The 21,311-nt window shown below is 40.4% G+C and overlaps 1 protein-coding gene across 15 annotated transcripts in view; it reads right to left on the bottom strand.

The window, feature by feature from the left end:
- The window catches only part of ZBTB20 (zinc finger and BTB domain containing 20), a 670,053-nt gene that overhangs the window by 495,746 nt on the left and 152,996 nt on the right, over positions 1 to 21,311 (bottom strand). For 14 of the 15 annotated variants that reach the window (XM_050957922.1, XM_050957887.1, XM_050957914.1 and 11 more), the window contains one exon: positions 7,659 to 7,780. The exons of the other annotated variant lie outside the window; for it this stretch is intronic. The gene's annotated coding sequence lies outside the window, so the exon portion shown is untranslated. The remainder of the gene's footprint in view (positions 1 to 7,658; positions 7,781 to 21,311) is intronic. 15 annotated transcript variants of the gene reach the window in all.

The following is a 21,311-nucleotide window of genomic DNA, read 5'->3' as shown; positions in this document are numbered from 1 at the left end:
CTCTTCGATCCCCATTCCCTCCTCCCTTCCCATGAAGTCAGTCAGAATCACTATCCCTATTCTACAGATGGGGAAACTGAGGAAAAGAGAGAGGACGAGACTTGTCCAAGATCACAGAAAGGGAATCAAACACACGTCTCCTGGCTTCTAGTCCCCTACCTGAGTCAGAGAGCTACTTTCTGAACTAGTGGAATGCAACAGATGTCATGATCGTGTCTCAGGAGGGTTTAGATTTTAGAATGTAATGTGCAGACATGGCAGTATATGGATTATATTAATGGTGTCAAAGTACACAGCAAATCTTAGGTGAGAGGTGGTGAAGACCACTCACAAAATAACAAAACCTTTAACTATTTTCTTTATAAGAATCAAAGACGAATTTGTAAAGATCTGAGTGAAAACTAAGGATACAGCTAAAATATAACCTTAACTTTCAAACTCCCTCCCTTCCCATACAGCATATATAGCCAATTACCAATGGAAAGGTAAACAGATAATTCAGTATACATGGCCACCATTCTTCCTAAAGTACAGCACCCAAGTGAGCATCTGTCTCCTCTGAAGCTGCATGATGCCAATGGCTTCACAAGACCAAATCAGGATCTTTTTTCTGTTGTGGTTGACTACACACACTCTCCATTGTGTCTCATCAAAGAGCTGACGAGGGAGGAGTAGAGTGCATATAGTCTCCAACGCTTGGGAAAATCCAGCAGCCTGTAAATCTAAGTGAAGGTTAAACCTTTCTGACATGCTAAATACGGGATTCAAAGACAGCAGTGAACCGAGATGGCTATTTCCTTACCAGTTCAACTTTACTTGAAGAGCCTCCAGCACTTACTATATCTATCCCAGGCCTCTAGTTATCACATCAGCATTAGATTTTTCTATTCGCCAGTGATTGGAATATGTTTAATTGCTGTAGAAACCCAATGTCACTAGATTAAGCATTTGCTAAATACCATGGGAAAATCCATCCAGAATTAGGAGGTCGTTTTTTTGGCAGAGGAGAGTTTTGCTCATAAGTAGATATTGAAATCCAAATTTGAAGGGCCACTGTTTCACAGACGAAGTGTCTCAGTTTAATCATTCATAAAGATGCAAGCTAATTCCTTATCTAACTTCTATGCTAGGCTGGCTGCTTTGTCTCATGCAAACAGTGTGTACACAATTCCGTTAATGTCATTACCAATATTTATGCTTGGCGGCTATAATATTGCTGTTTTCTGTGTATCAATATGCTTAATATACAATTCCCACTAGGGGTTATGTAATCTCTAAAAAGCACAGTAATATAAATACTATTGAAAAGAAAGTCATTGTGTGAAGTTGCTATAATTGCTCGTTTAATGCAGATAATACAAAAACCACCTGAAGCAAGAGGCGAACCAGAAACCCAAACAAGCATTCTGGTGACCATGATATGAAGTCAATTCTGATAGCTTCTTGGACTAGGAAAAAAGTTTGTTTCCATATTTGAAAAACATTTGCTACCTGCACAGGATGCTGAGTGCACCTATCTAGCTCTGGACAACTAGCAGGCCTCCTGGGGCAACAATTAGTATCACATCAGATCACAGTAACCATGCATCTATAGCATGCTGACAAGTTCAGTGGATTCATTTCATATCCACCAAATATAGCTTTGCTTGCACAGATGAGTTATGCAGGATGGAAGTAAACATTCCTGGTTACTAGAATGCTCCCACCAGTTGTAGTCTATTTTGGGTTGGCTAGTAAAAGTAATTGTATTTTGGTTGGTTTGCTTTGCAGCAGTCTTTTCCAGGACCACTTTACAATTTAAACATTAGAATAGTGGGGAAATATTTTAATTCACTTAGTGCCAACCGACTTATATAGCTGAAGGATGCCCGAGTACATGGTTCTTAGGGAGTGGAGGGGAGAGGGGGAGTGTTAAGGGATATCACTCAGCAAAACTCAAAAGTGACATAGGATGTGCAAGCAAGTACCAAAGCTACTGCTAACAAATAAAACAATGGCAGAATACATGTACTCAGCCTGTGGAATTCACTTCCTCAAACTCACACGGCCAAAATCAGGCATGGTGCAAGTATTGACTCCACTGCAGCAGCACCTAGATATTACAGTGACCAGTGTTCGAAAAGGGACTGAGCTAAGTCCCACTAAAGTCCATGAGTCTCTTTCCATTATCTTCAGTGGGCCCTGAATACTTAAAACAATGGAATAATGAAAGTTTATGCTTCAGGCCATTTGTTCATTGCTACTGGGGTCAGGAAGGAATTCTTCCCTTCATCTACAGTATTTGCACAAGTGGGTGAGTGCAGTAAGGGCTTTTTCACTTTCTTCTGTAACATCAAGCATAGGCCTCTTTTGGAGTCAGGATACAAGACCTGATGTAACATTGGTCTAAAATGTTATATTGATTCTTATGCTCCTAAGGTTAGAGGAAATGCACATGTGAGCAAGAAAGAAATAGAATGCATACATGTAAACGTAAGCACAGCCACTGGTCAGCAGACCCTTCTCTCTTCATGTGAAGATTGTTTCCTTAAGATGGTAATAGTTCCATTGAGTGATGTTCACTAGCTATCAAGAAGGCAACACACGTTCTTTTTCAAATATTAGTTTCAGCTACAAATTACTGATGTTACTTCCTGTCCTGAATGTACTTGATAATTTGGCACTACTCCTAATAAGCAGCCATTTAAAATAGTTAATTTCAAGCATAACTTCCTGTGTATTACTGCCTACTAAATTCAAGTACTGAATTTATTACAATCTAGTCAATTTTTGTTTTAATGATTCCAGAACATCTTCAAGGCATTTCCCAAAATATGACAGAAGCAAGTACTCTCCACTCTGGGTGTGCCATTTCTTAGACAAACAGTGAAAAATAATTCATATTCCCCACATGCCGGCAGTAAAATATATTCAGATAAAAGATACTGAAGAAATTAGCTAATCATCAACCACCACAAAATGGACAAGTTGGACCAACAATAAATTGTGAGAACCAGCGAAGAGCTTACTGGTTCATAAAAAATTCTACTTTACCCAAAATGTGTAACTAGCATGAGATTGCAGACTAAGAAGGGCAGCGTGGACTAAGATCCCTTGTTAAGACTTGCCTGAAGAATGTCTACTTGTGGATCGGTTACTTAATGAAATTCATTGTGAGCGCTCATCTAATAATCTCCTAACACAAACTTATCTTTGTTGATCATATATTATGTTCCCTCTACCTTCCAAGACTCATTATCTGCATTCCGAGTGCGAGCGCTCCAAAGATGGTTCTCTTTGTTAGATTAGGGCAGACTTCCTTAATATTTTCAGCCTTCTTGATTACACACCCCTCCCCATCAAGTGGCAGCCACTTGGACTCCAACCCTCCAACGCAAATTTGCCTGACAAGATTGCCTCACATGTGACACCTGCTACAATACCTCTCTCAAGCCATGACTGAACAAAAAAAACTTCAGAAACAGACTTCGAAGAGAAACTGCAGAACTAAAATTCATTTGCAAATTTAACACTGTTAATTTGGGCTTGAATAGGGACTGGGAATGGCTGGCTCACTACAAAAGCAATGTTGCCTTTCCTGGAATTGACACCTCCTCATCAATTATTGGGAGTGGACTACATCCACCCTGATCGAATTGGCCCTGTCAACAATGGTTCTCCACTTGTGAGGTAACTCCCTTCTCTTCATGTGTCAGTATAATAATGCCTGCATCTGTAATTTTCACTCCAATAATCTGAAGAAGTGAGGTTTCTTACCCATGAAAGTTTATGCCCAAATAAATCTGTTAGTCTTTAAGGTGCCAGCGGACTCCTTGTTTTTCTCTCTACTGTGTTTGTCCAAGTCACTTCACTCAAAGTCTAACAACAAATGTCCAACACCAGGCAGTATGACAAATAAAAAATCTGCCTTGCTGTGAGAGAAGACATTACCTTTCCAGAATCACCATCATCAGGGCTCTTTCCTGCCTTCTTTATTTTTTAATGGAGGTGAAACCCCCTTGTCATCTCACCTACTCCTCTCATAATAAGGAATGACTGCCGTGACTACCCCCATCTAGGAGCGCCATTCACCACCAGCACCTCTGCTCTCCTCATGTGCTTAGAGAACAACTGATTAGCTCTTTGCATAATTAACCTGATTAGCACTGTGCATAATCAAACTGATTAGCACTTTGCATAATTAAAAAGAAATAATAATAATAATAATAACAATAATAAGCACTAGGTAATATCAAAAGCTGTTAGCCCCACAGCCTGTTTGTTAGTGCCAGAATTAGTTTAGTGCAGCATATTTTATTCGATAGATAGATAGACAGATAGATAGATAGATAGATACTGGTTATGCCTCTGATCATATCCATTGTTGAAGGATACTTGAATAGATGAACCATTGATCTGATTCAGTATAGCATTTCTATTACATGCCTATGTTATCAAGTCTGTATATCTAGCTTTCTATCTTAGGTAGTTATATGGTCTCCATTATCATAGTATCTGAGTACCTCACAATCTTTACTGTTTTTGCCCTCACAACATTGCTGCGAGGTAGGAAAGTGCTATTATCCCATTTCTGTACATGAGGAACTGTGGCACAGAGTGGCTAAATGACTTACCCAAGGTCACACAGGAAGTCTGTGGTGGAGCCGGGTCTTCCAAGTCCCAAGCCAGTACCCTAACCACTGGACAATCCTTCTTCTCCCATTGGACCATTTTTATTTCCTGCATGGACTGGTTACCTAAGCAATTGCCTCCCACAAACATGTTTTGGGAAGAAAGGAAAGCATGGCCCTGAGTGCAGTCATGTGAAATAGCTTCTGTTTCTGTTCCAATTCAAATCCTCTGATTTTCATTTTGGGTTTCAGATTTGCACAAACCCTCAAAACGCTATAGAATCTGTTAAATTTTGACTGGTTTGGTTCAAAAACTGTGTGAAACCATGTACTTTTCCATGGTTTCTGCCTAAATCTTAAACAGGCCCAAATCCCCCGGGATACACAATGCAAGATGCCCTAAAACATTTACAAAAGTATCCCCACAGTTCTAATACTTGGACTTTTCCTCAGGAAATAAAGGGAAAGCTATGGGAGAAAGGAGCAATAAAAGGGAACCTTACAGTAATTAAATAAAAATATATTTCCCAGCCATGGAGGCCTTTCTATTACCATAAGAAAAGGAACCCAAATTAACAGTGAGTGGTCTCCAGAGCAAGTCACCCATTTCTAAAGTTGTTTAGTTTCAGAAGAAAAGTGTTGTTCAGAGATTATTCAAGTCCAAATGTTTCTGGGGAAGGTAGTTCCAGTAATTCTGGGAAGGAGGCCAATCCCTTTGGCTTTATATGTAAATATTTGAAAAACATTTTTATATACATATATTTTATACACATATACATATATGTCTTTACACTTCCAGCCTTGCAAAACTGCTATGAAAAAATGTACCACTTCAAGCACAAATATCTACTAACCAGAACCATGATAAATGACAAAAAAAAAAAAAAAAAATGCTCTCCCACCTGTTAAGTTAGGTGCCTTAGACACAAAGGCTCCAACTCTAAAAGCTGTTCTGCTCCTTGGGTTTCAATGATACACAGGTCAGAGGAAGCTACAGAAACCTCTAAAACCGATAAGAAATAGCCTTTCTATTCCTAATAAAGGCATGAACGTAAGGTCCATTACTTCAGAACTTTCTAGGTCTAAACAAAATTTCTGTGTTCTATCCACAAAATGGTAATCTCCCACTTTCAATGGTATAAAGCGCCCACTTCCTAGGATTTTAGGACACTGAGATTCCAGACTTAAAAACTGATTTCTGTATTAACAGAAAAATCACTGGCCCAAGATTGAATCTTGTGCATCCTACAAGCAGTGGTAATTTAGTGGGAAATTCTACATTTGAGGGAGAGAAGAGAAACATTTCTATGGGAGGCTGATTTTAATTAATTAATTAAATGGTGGATGCTTGATGCTGCTTGGGAATTGGGACACTGGAAAAAATCCTTGGGAGATAGACAGACTAGTGGGGAGCGTGCAGGAGAGGCAGTCAAAAGCGGATGATAAATAAATTAATCCATGCCTCTGGAACTTATCACATGGCTATCACCTGCACATATGTGGCATACAGAAACATACACTAATAATTATATCCCCTTCTCCTCCTCCGGACATACATACACACTTAAATCATTTCATAAATATATACATAGAGAGCTTGATGAAATTCTTGGACAAATAGTTTATTAGAAGAAAAATGCAGTTTCAGTCTAACTAAAACTATACATGCATTTGAGATTAATATTTTTGACCATTCACAAAATGGCCAGAAGAGAAGGAAGTGGCATCACTGCCCACCTGCCGTTATAAGTTTTAGCTCAGTGTTTTGGTCACTCATCTGGGATGTGGGAGATGCAGGTTCAAATCACAGCAGTGGAAATGAGCTGAAACAGACTTTCTAAATTCACCAAAAATTCCAACAAATTTCAGATTCTGTTTGACCTGAACCAATTATTTTTTTCAGAACTGCCACTGATCTGAAACATCAATTATTAACCCAGCTCTATATATACCCACATATATATATATATATATATATATATATATATACACACACACACACACACACACACACACACACACAAATACATATATTTTAATCTGTACCCACATATCTATAGATATATCTATCTATCTATATATCTCCTACGTGGAGGTACTATAAATATTTCACAAATATATTACATATAATGCTATTTCTGTTAAATATTTATATCACTGCCACATGTAGGGGTATTTATATGTTTTAACATATACACATAAAATGTGCAAGTTTGTACATATGTGTAATCTTGGTCTCTCTCTCTCTCTCTCTCTCTCTCTCACACACACACACACACACACTCACAAATGGAAAGACCAAGAGCAGACCAGACCTTTTATAAAATATTTTAATAGTTTTTTTAGAAATCTTCACCCAAAGTTTGAGGGGTTTCTTTTCTTTTCTTGCTATCTTACATTTTCTGCTACAAAATACACCTGCTTTCTTTTCTTTTCTTCCCCCCCAAACTAAATATTTCTTCCATCTAATGACTCTCTTTATTAGACAGCATCTAATTTGCATACATTTACATACAATTTAACTGCTAGCTTGTGAGAACAAAGAAATGGCTCTGTATTATACTGAAGGACAATACTCAGAAAAGGAAGGTATAAAAAACAGCTAGCTCAGTGGCTGTGTATTCCCTTTGTTTCAGAAATACCAGGATTTTTAAACACACCACTTAAAGGGTGAAAAAGATTATTTCATCAAACAATGAAAAAAGATACAGTGCAGCTCCCTTTTAACACATTTTCTCTCTGGCCTGGTAATGGGATTTAAGGGTCCAAGATTTCTTTGCTTTCCACTGTTTCCTTTATAGAATCTGATGGATTTATTTCTGTCACACATTTTAGTTCATATGTTATTCTTATAACAATCTCCATTGAAGCTCAGCTCCAATGCTAATTCAGTACCACTTTTTCCTTAGAGTCAGACTGGGATATGACCAAATGATCTTTGATTGGCATCAAGTACTCTGCCCTCAATGCCCAGCACTAATAGATTTTATAGAAAGGCTGCCAGGACTTTACCCTATGGCAACAAGTATAGAGATAATGGAAACTTACCATGTAGCTGACTGGGAATCAACAGGATGGGAAGCAGGGCTGAGCTCCACTTGTGAGAACAGGGAGGGACTGTGGTCAGAGTAAATGCAGGAGGTAAAGGAGAAGTCAAGCCCTCTAGTTCCCTAGAAGAAGAGGAGGAAAGAATTTTAAGACCTCTTACAAGAGAAGTCTTTAGAGAAAAAAGATGGAGATTCCTGTCCATATCCCACCCAAACAAAATATACACCATCCAAGGCATTCCCTCCAAATCTTCACACTGGAAAGTCTAAGTACATTGATTGATTCAATTCCAATCCACATGTAAATGTCACTAAAGAACCTCATTAAAGGAGGGGGGAAAGTACATGGCTAGGTGTGTACTGATCACCCCAATGTCCCCTCAGGTGTGTTCAACCCCTTGAGAAGCCCAGGTAAGGAATCTGTCCTGCAGTTTGTTACTGCATTATGTCATAGTTGTTGGTTTTATTTCCTAAATCACTCCGGCCTCTCCTGCCTTTGACCTCTTCTCTTTGCTCAACGGTGAAATTCTAGAATTTTACATTTTAAAAAGAGCATGGCATGTGGTCACTGACTAGGAAAAAAATTCTCTAGTCATTTTGGGGCAAGTGAATGATCACAAAGGCTTGATCCTACAGAAATGTGTAGCACTTTCTAGTGTGAGTAGATCCATTAAAGTCAATGGGACGGGACTACTCATGCTAAGGAACATTATGGCCAGTAATAATTGTTTCCAAATCAGGCCCAAGATTTGAAATCCTCATTGATCATTTGGGCTGCTCAGTTTCTCCTAGCCATATGTGACAGAGTACAGAAGCTTTACGTCATTAACATGACGAAAGAGGATCACTCCCTGGTCAGACCTTGCAGAGGTGTATGGTGCAGGTACTAATAACAAGGCAGGTCTGAGGACTGAAGACCCAAATCAGGATCTCAGAGACCATACAGGAATTCTTTTTGTTCTGACTATCCCTTGCTCTGCCTCACTGGAGCTCTAGGCACATTACAAAATATTTACAAAAATAAACCTTTAAATAATGCTCATTGCAATTTTTCAACATTTTGAAAAATCTGATTTTTAAAAGAATTCAAATAGGGGGAATCCCCCCCATAGCTATTTTTAAATATATTTTCCAATCAGCTCTGCTTTAAATATAGATATATCTCAACCAAACCTAATCTGCCTTCCTCCCCCCCCAGAAAAAACACCCTTAAAAAGCAGTCTTTGCATCCTTTCCCCTCTCCTGCTTGAGAAAACATGCGAGTCTTGCAGTGTGTCCTGAAGTTTACCAAAAGCTGAAGTTTGCCAGACGCTGGGAATGGGCAACAAGGAATAGATCACTTGATGATTATCTGTTCTGTTCATTCCCCCTGGGGCACCTGGCATTGACCACTGTCAGAAGACAGGATACTACGCTAGACGGACGTTTGGTCTGACCCAGTGTGGCCGTTCTTATTTCTTAAAACCTGGTTGTGGCATAGCAAGGGAAGAAGGAAGTTCCAAAGCTACGGATCCCTTATAGATCATACCATATCTGCAGCCCCCTATTGTTAAAGCCTTTGGGTTATTAGTCTGAGTGTCTTGGAGGGTTGTGGCTGCCATGGTATCACCCAGGAAGAAAGGATCCTATGAGATAGTTGGGATCCAAGTTATTTAGGGTTTTACAGGTCAAAGACAACTCCTTAAACTTCAACTGAAAATCAGATGACAGGCTTTACAGCTCATGCAGAAGAAATGCAATATGCTTTGGATGAGACATTCCAGTTAACAGGCGCACTACCACAATTGCCACATAACACGTTGAATTAGACTCAAATAACGTGCAATACAATAATCCTATCTTGAGCAGATAAAACACAAAGTCCCAAAATGAAAGGATGCAACCCTCTTGCCAAGAGCAAATGACAAAAATCATGATTAGCAACCACTATTGCCTGAACATCCGGAATCACCTGAAAACCAGCCCAACCCTCGGGAAATGCACTTTAAAAACAAACAGCAGGAAAATGTCAAATATTATGCAGTTATAATACTGAGTACTTGCTTTGGCTATTTCCCCAACACTATACACACTACCTCTTGCTTGGAGCGAGTGTCAGCTAGCTAGCCCTCTTACAAGCCACCATCTCTGTTGAACACTGAGCAAGTCACCCCACAATGCTGGTAAAAGTGAAAGGGATGGGAAAACAACATTGGATATCAACTGCATCCAAAAAACAATCCAACCCAAACCTCCTCACTAATCCATTTTTTTTTGCCCCATATATATGTAAAACAATAGAGATGACAAAATAAAACCCCACAAACCTTCTATGAGAATGCCCTCAGGGAAAATAAGCAATCATCCAACACTACTCCGTGGGATTTCTCAGAAAAAAAATAACAGAGTCTCTCTTGAGCTACCCCACCAACACAGCGGCCACAGATGAATCACCATCAGTGGTACAGAAGGCAGCTGACAAAGCTAAAAGAGTCAATACAGACACCTCATCTTCAGCCATTTTCAGCAGAAGATCAACAACCAACATGACCAAAGTCATTGCTATACTACTTTCACAGCTAAATTAGTTCTAACGGGGTCAAAAATACCAGAGAACTCTAGATACTTCACAGTACCACAAAAGTTGTTTCACCATAATTTCCTAAATAATCTCCCTTCAAGGGACTGGAGTAGATGACCAATTAAGGTCCCTTCCAGTCCTACATTTCTATAATTTTTGTGATGCAAAGGTAATTTGGATACCTTGTTTGGGAAGTGCAACATTAACTGCATTTCTTAGGTTACTAGCACTCGAAGGGGTCTTTTTTGTTTTATGCTCTGACATTTTTGGCAGGCAATATGCCTTAAAACCAATGACATGAGCCTGAAACTTTAACTGCACTTTAACAATGATTTTTGCATGGTAGATAAAGGTTAAAATCATGTTTGGTTAATTAGAATTATTTTGATGTATTTTTCCTGTATACACAAAGGTCTGATTCTCCTCCTTTACTGTTATAAATCCAGAGTAATACCCTGAAATCAACTGTGCAACTGGTGTAATCAAGTGCAAAATGTTTTTGCTTCTTACATAATGTGTACATAAATTAACACTTTATAAACCTCTAGGTTTGGTGTTTTGTTTTTGTTTTTTTCTACACAACTGTTTTATTACATTTTAGATTAGATTTTACAAGTGGAATTATCAAAAGCAGCAGTGGCCTTACTCTCATTCTACCTAAGACCATGTTAAAATTCCACTTGACTTAAGTAGAAAGAGAGTTAAGTCAACTTTCAAAATTAATAGGCACTAGGTTTAAAAGAAACCAAAGACGTATTCTTCACACCACACGCAGTCAATCTGTGGAACTCTTTGCTAGGGGATGCTGTGAAGGCCAAAAGCATAACAGGGTTCAAAAAAGCATTAGATAAATTCATGGAGGATAGGTTCATCAACACCTATTAGCCAAGATGGTCGAGCACCACCATGCTCTGGATGTTCCTAAACCTCTGACTTCCAGAAGCTGGGACTGGATGACGGGATGGATCACTTGATAAATTGCCCTATTCTGTTCATCCCCTCTGAAGCATCTGGCACCAACCACTGTCAGAAGACAGGATACTGGGCTAGATGGATCATTGGTCTGACCCAGTCTGGCCGTTCTTATGTTCTTAGGTATTTTTAAAACTCCCTACTCACACATCCAGTAAATTTCCATCATTTTGGGTCTGCTTGTTGTAGCTATAGTGATAGCATTTATAGCTTTGTCCATTTTAAGAAGTATTGAGAGTTTCCTTTTAAATATGGGGAATATTTCTCAAACAGGTAGAATCTTTCAGCATGGAAGAAAATTTTAAAGTGTGGCCACTGTGATGAGTTACGTTGATGAGGCAGAACCCTTTTCTACCCACCAAGGTTCACCTCAAACAGCTAACCTGTATTAAAGTACCATTTGCCATGTTCACAATGTTAACATGTTAGTTAAAACATCCAGACACCAACTATGCTATTCCAGACAAGGTCTATCTGAAGAATAGTAGTGAGTGGAGAAGGCTAGAAGTCTAACCAGACCTTCCTCAAAACATGTTTCCGTAACATCTGAGAGGAATCAAGGTAACTACCCTTAACCCTGAGTATTAGATAGAAAGAAAACTGTGTCATTTGGTGGTAGCACAAGAAGTTTAAAATTTGCCCACTGAAAACAAAAGACCAAATTTCCATAGTTAGTTGCATTTTAGGCCTGTTTGAGCTGATACTGGGATTAGATTTCATACCAAGTGATATTTTGTTCAAATTACAGGATAATCCTTTTAACTGGGACACCCTAATTGGGATGGCCTATTGTCTTGATTAATATGTGGTCTCAATTAAAAGAAGCAGTCATTTGAAAATAATCTTTTCAAAAATATTTGAAATATAGTAAAATGTTGTACCATATAAAAATGGTTTATGCTGTATTTAATCTTTACTTCTTCTCTTAACCTTTATTTGGCAACTGCTATATTAAAAGATTAGAATTTAGAATTTCACACCCGTAAAACACCTGGTTAAACACCACTTAACCCACTAGCACTAGCCAAATGTGTCCCCATTAAGCAGAAATATTGGCAACGCTGTCCCGATTAAGCAGCATCCATTACCATTCACTGTCATTAGGCTAAATCGTTTCCCTGCGACACAACCTAATTTAACAGATTTCTTGATTAAGAGCATCCTGATTAAGTGGAGAATACTGAATCAGTAAATTTTCATGCAACGTGTGAAGGCTTCCGGCCACTGAAATCCTATCCCATCTGTCTGTTTTGCAGGCCAAGCTTAGAATCCTGGGTGTGATGTCCTGTACCTAAGGAATTGTCCAGGAGAGTTGCACATTCTAACAGGGCTGGGGGACTTTTCTAGGAAGCAATTGGGCCAACTAACAGAGTGCAGAACTGATGGAGTTGGACTGAGATTCTTTCTTGGAAATGCTCTTGTGAGACTAAAAACTGTTTCCCTTATGGCTTTGTATAACTGTAGGAAATCAGCCCTGTTTGACTGGCATAGAGCGTTTAATTTATTGGTTACACATATAGCACAGTGTCTTTTATAATCTCTGCAGTATTAAGTTGTTAATTGTTTGTTTAATTTTGTGTGTGTGTGAATTCAGTGATGGATTGACAAGCCCAGTGAATAAAGTTCTCCATCCATACATCAGGTATGGCACAGATAGCGGCAATGCAAGCTTCCCAAATACGCTTCCCAATGTTCTTTAAGGCTGTTCTGTAGGAATCATCGGCATGGGTGAAAGAGGAGTCTTGTCTCTATGACCCATTGAACCCCATGGCCTTCACTGAGACTGCAGATAAGGGTATCAATAAGTGCAAGGTCTGGTGGTAATTTATGTTATGTGGGAATTTTCCAGGGGGAAACAGACTCAGCAACTCATTTCCAAGTAAGGTCACCAAAATCTCACCTAATAGTGATTGCTTTCCATTGCTACTAACCTCTTAGGTTGGACCTACCCACACCTGGAAGGCTCAATCTCCCATGCCCAGTCCTGTGTGGTTCCACTTCAGTGTCTGCTTATTAATGGCGCTCAGTCACCCTCACCTGGTACTGGTGATGGATTAGATCTGCTTATTGAAAGTATGTTACTCCAGGAGCAAAATGTTGACATAATATACATATACTTGGATGATTAACTGAATCAAAGAAAAGGGGTTATGCTGGGGGCTGAAGGGCCACAGATTCCCCTTCTGCCCCCATCTGACTCTCCTATTCCCCTTGCAGGTGTCTCCTCCCAGCAGCCTAGCCCTCCTGGCCCATGAATCCCTAAACCTATCCCTTCCAATTTGAGTGAGTGGCATTGTCACTCAGGTTTGGCCCGGACACAGACAAAAAGTGGTCAAGCCATGGCCCTTGCCAACTCTGTGGTCTATGTTATAAGACTCCTAAAACTGATACTTTAAAATTAAACATATATATTTTAAAAATTAATAGCTCAACACTACACTCTGCAGTGCATCAGTGACTTTATATGCTCTACAATTACTGACCCAAAACTATGGTTATTTCCCAGAGAACCATCTACTCTGCAGATCCTTTTTTGGTTTTGGTTGGCCTACTAGTGATACGTAGGTAATCAGAAGGCAAATGTCTGCAACCTTGGTTATTTCTCAATAACTACTAAGGTAGCTTACAAAAGATTGCTTTCTAATATGCTATTGCTCTCTGTTTATATACTCATGTGACACTTATCACTATCTCTCTGAAGAGTCCTGTGGCACCTTATAGACTAACAGACGTTTTGGAGCATGAGCTTTCGTGGGTGAATACCCACTTCCTCAGATGCATGTAGTGGAAATTTCCAGGGGCAGGGATATATATGCAAGCAAGAAGCAGCCTAGAGAGATAACAAGGTTAGTTCAGTGAGGAAGAATGAGGCCCTCTTCTAGCAGCTGATATTAGATATTAGGAATTGCAATATACAAAAACCTGTAGGAGAACACTTCAACCTCCCTGGCCACACAATAGCAGATCTTAAGGTGGCCATCCTGCAGCAAAAAAACTTCAGGACCAGACTTCAAAGAGAAACTGCTGAGCTTCAGTTCATCTGCAAATTTGACTCCATCAGCTCAGGATTAAACTAAGACTGTGAATGGCTTGCCAACTACAAAACCAGTTTCTCCTCCCTTGGTTTTCCATGTCAGCTGCTAGAAGAGGGCCTCACCTTCCCTGATTGAAGTAACCTCGTTATCTCTAGCCTGCTTCTTGCTCATGCTCCAAAACGTCTGTTAGTCTATAAGGTGCCACAGGACTCTTTGCTGCTTTTACAGATCCAGACTAACATGGCTACCCCTCTGATACTATCTCTCTGAAGCTACTGATTGTCAGAAAGAGTGTGCATGCACAATTCCTACTAAAGTCAATGAGAGCTGAGGGCATTCAATACCTCTGAATATCAGGCCCCGATCCACTAAGGGCTTAGGACTCTGAGGTGCCTCAAAAAAATCACTGGAACAACACGAGATCCACCAAGCCTTAGTTAGGCACCTAGGCTCCCTATATGGTGAATGGGAACCTTAGCACAGAATCTGCAAAAGCCAGCATTCTAGGCAGGGAGCTGCCTAAGCTAACCACTGAGAGATGCCAAAAGACACGGGTGTGTCCTAAACCCTGTCCCTCTCAGGGAGTGAGGCACCTATTTCTGCTAGTGATCCACCATAAAGAACCCCTCTCCTGGAGTCAGGTAGCTTAGGCAACTAAGTCATTTTCTGTGAGAATTAGTCAGGCACCTACCTGACTTCACACAAAACAGGAAGGAAGGGGAGAAAAAGGAAGAGGTGGAGATGGCCTGTCTTTAGGGTGACCAAATAGCAAGTATGAAAAATCAGGACAAACTGTGGGGGGTAATAGGTGCCTATATAAGAAAAATCCCCAAATATTGGGACTGTCCCTATAAAATCTGGCCCTCTTTTTTTCAGAGCAATAAGTGGTCACATTCATAGTTGTATGCCCTGTCATTACAAAACACAAGTCAATGCAATAGGATATTATGGTGATTTTTACTATGGAGAAGGCTAATATAAACAGATGTAAATGGAGGAGGAGAATACAATTATACTAAAATCAGGGAATGAAGTGTTTTCACAGCACCTAGATACTACAATGATGGGGCACCCTAAAAAGACATGGATAGATTAGATAAGTGATTTGAGGAAAAAGGAACAGCATAGAAGAAGAAAAGAGTGGGCAGGTGTGAGATGTGGAGAGTGTGAAAGAAGGCTGGGAGAAATAGCAGGAGAAGAGGCAGATGTGGACTTGAGCTATGTTGTGCAAAGACTTAAAAAACAGGACAAGGACTTGATGCATAAACTTTATACCGAAAGTGAAGGGAATCCACTGGAGGTATATATTAAGAAATTAATGTTTCAATATGCCATTTTGTAATCTCACATCCAAAACCCACACCAGGGTGTGTTGATACTGTATTTGACCAAGTGCACCAGTGTGTTTAATCTGAATGTAAGATTATGATAGATCACACAATACAGGAAGGAAACCAAGAGACTCGCATTCCCTTTTCAAATCTTAGCATAATAAAGTTTAGATTGTGGCAGCAATACAATAAGTAAAATCTACCAGTCTCGCCACCAGAGAACAGGAATATTGTACAGAACACCCCAGAACCGCCTGGCCATTTGTTAGACATTAACAAACCCCGATTGTGCCATCAAGACTGTTAGAGCAACAAATAAATTTGGTGCATGTGTTTTAATTTGATACAGCAAGGCACAGTCTTCCCAATTTTCTAAGGAGGGCAGAGGGACCCAGAGCACCTGATCACTATTAAGCCATCTTTTATTGCTTATGAAGAGAAGAGCCTGTATTGGCAGCGCACTGGTTTAAGGGGGGAGGGAAGCAGTTGCAGGAGGAGAAGCATAAACCTGTTCCTGCTCACCACCAACAACCTTAATTCAGGCACCAGTAATGAGGTGGCTAGGCTGGAAGGGGAATGGGACACACGATCTGGAGTGCTTTATCCACTCCAAGACCAATGCTGGTTTTGGCACTACTTTCGCTCTAGTGAGAGTTAGAGAAAAACAAGCAGGTGCTAGCAATCTGAGAGATCACATGCCAGCTACAGCTGCTTCAAACTGATTCAATTACATCTGCCTGAATAGTCCCAGGACATTGAACTGGTTGAAGAGCCCCACAGCTTGAAGGGAGACTAAGTCCATTCTGATTTTAGTGCCCTGTTAAAATGAAGTGTAAGTCTCCCTTGGAGGGAAAAAGAAAAATCCAAATACATCTGGAAGCAGGTGATCATTTCCAACCCCAGGGATAAGAGGGAAGCTCGGGGGTAGCATGTTTGCACTAATGCTACAATATACTGAGAAAGCCCTTTGGAGCTCAGGCCTTAAAAATACTCTGAAACAGTCTGACAGTGTTCCCAAAACACTGGGTGCAGCGTATTTGCTAAACATGCTCTTGGGATTGGGACTTCACTCCAAACCTTGTTTGCACAAAAAGGGGCCAAGCAGCTGGGAAATTCTGGAGTACAGTGTGTCCTCATTAGTCCCCATCTGCCATCAGAACTTAGCTTGTGGCAAGTCTGGCTAAGTCCTGGTGTTCTCAGGTCCAAATCTGGGTCATTTTTAATTACACTATACAGAATTCAGAGTGCAGTTTTTAAATCCTTATTATACAGCGCAGAAGAACGGGCAGCTCTCCAACTAATCAATTTTTTAAAAGTACATATATGAAAATTTTAAACCAGGCTAGACAGACAGTGAGTGGAAGAGGAAAAAAAAACGTATGAGTGAGTACAGGGGTTAGTTAAGAGAACTGTTAGCAAAACTAGGTCACCAGCAAGTTCTGCTTGAAAACTTCAAAGGAAGGAGAAAAAAACCTCTCTTCATTTATAAGACAGAGAAACTGATATATTAAATTCACATTGCTCTTAATGTCAGCATGAGTTACCCACAACAATGCCACAGTAAGTTTACAGTAAAGGCAGGAAGGATGGTTTTGTGGACCTGGGTTCTATTCCTGGCTCTGTTACAGTCTCCTTATGTGGCTTGGCAGAGTTACTTTCCTCATTCAGTAAAACCAGGATTATACTCCTTACCACACACAGACGTAGTCCCAAAAGGGGTTATGAGGTTTACCAGTTGAAAAGTATGGTGGGATGTTTGGGTAGAAGGTGATAAAGAATTGCAGGATGATAATATAAATGCCTACAAAGATCATGCATTTTGGATTGTACAAGAAAGACTTTGGGTACGTCTACACTACCTGCCGGATCAGCTGGTAGTGATCAATCTATCAGGGATTGATTTATCGCGTCTTGTCTGGACGCGATAAATTGATCCGTGAATCGACGCCCGTACTCCAGCTTGGCAGGAGGAGTAAGCAGAGTCGACGGCAGAGCTGCGGCAGTCGACTCGCCACCCTGAGGACAGTCAGGTAAGTCGAATTAAGATAGTTCAACTTCACCTACGTGAATAGCGTACCTGAAGTTGCGTATCTTAGTTCGAACCCCTGCCCCCCCCCCACTAGTGTAGCCCAGGCCTTAGTCTCTCCCATCCTATGCCCCTTCAATATCCATTGGTCAGGGTTTCAAAAGAACACAAGGTCGCCAGAAAAAATCACCACCACCACCACCAGAGGAAAAAAGTACTTCATGTTGCTAACTGAAGAGAAATTTGAGATTAAGATTTGGCTCAGTGTCCTATCTGTATAAATCAGGCCAACAACTACTCATAAAGAAGATGTCCAGAGCCTACCATGCTGAGAATCGTCATCAGATTCAAGGAAGCCAGAGCAAATCTTCATTGACAGGTGCTGATATAAAGCTAGTTCAGGAATGGAGGATGATCAATGAGCAGAGTAAATACAGATGAATTGACACACGCTTGTCTGGAAAGGTATACTATTCTGCTACCTTCTACTCCAAGCGTTTCCTTGCTTGTATTTCTAGTTTTGTAGCAATAAATCATATGCATTAACAAACCTCTCTTAAAGAAGGTTTTAAATCCCTTGCTGTTGATCTTACTGTCTCACTATAGTCTTCACCTTGGACTTGACAAATTACAGAAGTTGTTAAAAAGACAGTGATGTGATACTTGATAGCCTTTTTTAACTGCTTCCTTGGCAAGTGCTGTATGCCATGCATCCTCCAAATCCTTTGTTGCTAGATGTACCTACATGGCACGTAGCACACTGTGGCCCATCACAGTGCTCTGTTGAGTAGTTCAAAAGTAACTACCAGAGACAAGACTAAGCAGTCAGGACAGCTCTGCACTGGTGGCAGATGATGGCTCCTGCTGGGCATCCAACAGCTTAGACCTTTGAGAGTTCCTCACATGTTTGCAAACAGGCATGCGGATTGAGGAGCTGAAATTCATTAGGATGGGGATTTTTGGAAAAGTAGCATTATTTTAATCAAAGTCTAGCCATCTTTATTAAAGACAACATAGGGCAAAACACACACACTCTAATACAAACAGCCTAGTCATAACCCTCCTTTCCCTATCTTATGCTAATAAGAAGCAGTTTGTGAATGAGGGGGCATATGAGAATGTTAATACACAGGAATGTACTACTCACTAAAAAGAGCTTGTGACGAAGTAGGATTAATAAAATCTTATAGAAAATTCACATGTATGTCTCAGTTTCTTCTGTATTTTGCATGGCTACCCAGTGGGAGAAAAGGGACTAAGATTGCTCTCAGGGCAGGCTGGGAGACATAAGTGCATGTGTCACCTTGCTGTCTGAGTACGAGTGGGTCATTAAAAAGGACTGGCCAAGGCTGACCCCATATCAATGGAAAATCCAAGAAGACAATGCAACAGGACATTGGCACCAAGCAACCAACAACCCAGAGGGAGATGGATTTCCCTGCCTCTCAGCAGGGAAGCTGAGACCCCAGCTCGAGACCAAAGGAGTCAAGGTGGGAGGATAGAGTGTTGACTTCTGGAGGAAGTGAGGCTCCTGGACTCTCACCAGGAAACTGATCAAGGAGATCAGACTGAGAAAGACACAGAGCCTGAACATGGGGTTCACCTACAGCTTGGCTGGGGCTCTGAGCTAATCAGAATGGACGAAGCTTTAACCTTCATTTCTCTGTGCTAACCTAAGGACTTGCTATCCTGTGTCCCAGCTGATTTATAATCCCTATTGTTTTGACAACACTGCCTAAGTGTCACTGTAAATACTTGGTGACTTGCATTAATTCCTGAAGAGTGTACAAGGAGTCTATAACTGTTGGACTCGTTGAACAGAGCTCACATTACGAAGCAGGAGTGCTGAAGCAAAGGTTCAGTCTTAGGAGGCAGTGAGGCCGCATGGCCTATCCTGGAGGAAGAGGTCTGGCACACTGAACGGGTTCCTCCTAGAGACTGTTCCAAAGCTAGGGGTGTAGCACGAATCCGGTAGATCCATGACAAAGCTATGTACTAACATCCACCCACTGCAAATAAAGTTTATTGAACTTCTTAACTACATAGGAATGTGCCAGTCCTGCATATGCACTTCAATGTTTCCAAGAGGCTGGGTCTCCTTACAGAGCCTTTCACTGTACAGACTCCATCTGAACACCTGCAGTGAGAACAGTAACAGAGCCTGGCCTGTTATACACGGCTCACTTCAGCCTTGTATTAAAAAAAGCCACTCTATGAGATCAGTTCCACTGCTCCAAACTCCTTAACACCATGCGTGTTCAACTGTTCTGTTTGGGTGTTGGGCTGATTTAAGGCAGTGCTATTGATTTGTCTCAGGATATAACAATACATAATGCACATTCAAAGAGACATTACAGGTGCCACACAACTATAGGCCATGAAGAGTGAAGTAACATTAGCTCTCTGATATTGTTTGCATTGCAGCAGTTAAGAATTTCCAGCAATGAAAAAAAAAAGACTGCAAACTTGCCTCATTGGAGGCTGGGACTGGAGGCCTGTATGCTTCATAAGAAAGGTTCACCCTCGTTAAAAAGACCCAAGCAATCTGTGTTTGCACATGAATTAATTTTATGAGTTTCAAAAGAAAATCATGCTCCATGTTTTTATTTGATTGTTTTCCAGAACCTTTTCTCCCCCACCTATGATTTTGTTTAAATTTGCTTTTCACTTTCATCTGCCATCTGCCGGCCAAAGTGAAGTGTCTAATACTGCTCCAACAGCACCACGGAAAGTATCACTCTCTGTCAATCCCACTGGCTGAATTATAGAGAAGAATGAACATGGGCCTCTGAAGAAACTTTGCATTCCACCTTCCAGACCTGTGCAGGTTTTACAGTGGAAGTCAGACAGTTCTTGTGTTACATCATCCTTATGTAAAAGGAATCAGTATATGAAAATGCAACACATATCATCATGTGTTTAGTAAACACACAACTCATGACTTCCATGTACAGTGCAGCACAGCTATTATTACTGGCTTACAACATGTCCTAACCTAACAGAAGAGGTCTTACAAATATTTGTCTTTTGACACTTTAAAAACAGTGGTATAGGATCAAAATGAATTTGCTAACTTCTATGCTTCCAGTATGTACAGTAGGCTGGTATGCATGGAGCACTCACGAATGCACCAATGTGAGTGCTCAACAAGGTCAAAGGCTATTGAACTACAGAACTAAAAGGTATCGCATATATTGTCTTGGAAACTGATATTACACGTTTTACTGTTCCAAAATTAAACACTGCAGATAAAAACCTGGCCTCACTGAAATCAATGGGGAGTTTTGCCATTGATTTCAATGGGGCCAGAATTTCACCCTGCATGGGCAGATAAAAGACCCAAAACCACAGATCTCAGAAGATTATCAGGCACTCCACACTGATTTACTTTCCCTCACTGACCAATCACAAAAGCAGTGGCTTATAAACTCTGAAGAGCCTCTATCCTGAAGAAGAAATGTTGTTATACCAATTATACCAATTATATTAGACCAGTAAAAACCAGCAGGATCTTATTAAAGGGGACAAGGCAAAGATGCCACATTTATTATGATAACAATTTATGACTAATAACTAATATCTTAATTCTTATACACACACATTATACCTATTACCTATACACACACACACACATTCACATTATATCTAATACCTATACACACACACGCACACACATATTCACACACACACACATCCACATTCATCAGGTGTTCTGCAGCTGCTACATAGT

The sequence above is a fragment of the Gopherus flavomarginatus genome, chromosome 1 (assembly GCF_025201925.1).
Source record: "Gopherus flavomarginatus isolate rGopFla2 chromosome 1, rGopFla2.mat.asm, whole genome shotgun sequence".
NCBI lineage: Eukaryota > Metazoa > Chordata > Testudines > Testudinidae > Gopherus > Gopherus flavomarginatus.
Note: the sequence above shows the minus strand (reverse complement) of the source record. Positions and strands in the feature narration are given on the sequence as shown.